The 1856-nt window shown below is 37.1% G+C and overlaps 1 pseudogene; it reads right to left on the bottom strand.

The window, feature by feature from the left end:
* LOC104766835 overlaps positions 65 to 1856 on the bottom strand; it is a 2235-nt pseudogene continuing 443 nt past the window's right edge.

Here is a 1856-nt window from a genome sequence, read left to right on the forward strand (position 1 = left end):
CGCAGTGTTCTTTAAAATAATTGATATAAAAATTTTAAGTTCTTAAACGATGTTAATGTTTTTTTTTAACGTCTAACTTTATTAATTTAGAGAAGAAGTATACAATTACAAAGAGTTTATACGGTACATATTACTATTTTTCATCTAAATTGATAGTAAGTTGGACGAAAACATATTTTAATCATCTTCTATATCCGTTATCTGACTTGAAAAAATATACTCGTACTTTCACAATTTTACTACTCGCAAATCAAATTTGAGTATCGTATCACCCGTAGATCTAGTCCACAGCATCGCGGGACATCACATGCTGCTACATCAGCACAACAATCTTATCCACAGCATCAAGGAACATCACAAGTGTATCGTGTAGCAGAATGCTGTAAACATTTAGCCCCTGCAAAGCGTTACATAAACAAGGTTAATTCCATCAAGATTTGCCAACCCATTAAAGTCGAGGAACCGCAAGGTTTGATATGTGATTATCTATAACTTACTATTGATGGAATTATGTTGACATAATGTAGATTCTGGGTGGCTAGCTTCAGCTTTTCATCAATAGGACCACCTTCAACAACAAGGACTTTCTTTGTCTTCTCCATTTGATTGTAATAATTTACAATGTTCTTTGTTTTATGCGTAGGCAATGCCAAATCATCAAACACGAGGAGCTGCATAAATTTCCTCAACCATCAGATACGATAAGACCAGTTTAATAACAAAGGCACAGTAATGATGGACGATCAAGAGCACAAGTTATGATTAAGAAGAGAAAGAGACTGACTTTTCCTTCAGCGGCTCGAGCTGTCAATGCTATTTTCAGTCCAAGCCGTCGAACCTGCTTATTCATCTTTATCGCATGGCTTCTCGGTATGGGTCCATGCATGACACAACCACCAACTAATGGTTCAATGAAGTTCAATCAGAGAGCTAGCTATATATGATGGCAAAAAACCTTAAAATCAAAAAACTGATTTATCTACGCAGAGTACCATGTCTAGCTCGACCTGTACCCTTCTGATTCCATGGCTTTCTTCCAGTTCCACTAACCTCACTCAATGCTTTGGTCGAATGAGTTCCCTAAATATCAACCAACAAAGTGTCACACACTTATTGATTGTTTGCTTATACGACTAAATTAAGGCACTGTGAGATAACTAATTAATTACCTGCTGGCGTTTAGCAAGCTGCCATCGCACGACATTGTGAATGATATCTTTCCTTATTGGAACATCAAAGACATCACCTGCTAAAACCATGAAACCTTGTCCTCGTTCTGAAAATTCGTCACCGGAATGACCAAGTCTTGATATTGTCCTATGGAAAGTATCAATACCAGAGCCAGTTAATACACGTCCAGAAGTTCTAAAAAGAGAGAAGCAATAAGGAAAACATCATTGCTCGGAGATTTTAAACACGTCTCAAGCACAATCACAAAACAGAGAGAAACACTGGCAAACAAACCTAAGTTAACCTGCACGTAATAAGCTAAATAAGGCCAGGAACTCCTCTCAAAACATAAAGTAACTACATTTCTCTAACACAACCACCCACTCTCCATTTCCCCAACATAAACTCCCATGAAATGTACTAAATTCTTAGCAAAACCATATGAAAGATGTACAAAATTCTCAGCAAAACCATATGAAAGATACAGACAGAGTTATGGAATTAGCTTGAAACAAAACATATAAGATACCTATGGTTCGGTCTGGTGTAAGCACACTCTTTTCCGTAAGTAAATCAGAAGGAAATGTATCATCAGGAGTCAAAATAGAAGTCGAGAGCTTTCGGTTGGAGAACAAAGCCATTCCATATTGCAATTGATTCAACAGAGATGAAACCCACACATCTAG

This window comes from Camelina sativa, chromosome 19 (genome assembly GCF_000633955.1).
Source record: "Camelina sativa cultivar DH55 chromosome 19, Cs, whole genome shotgun sequence".
In the NCBI taxonomy this organism is placed as follows: domain Eukaryota; kingdom Viridiplantae; phylum Streptophyta; class Magnoliopsida; order Brassicales; family Brassicaceae; genus Camelina; species Camelina sativa.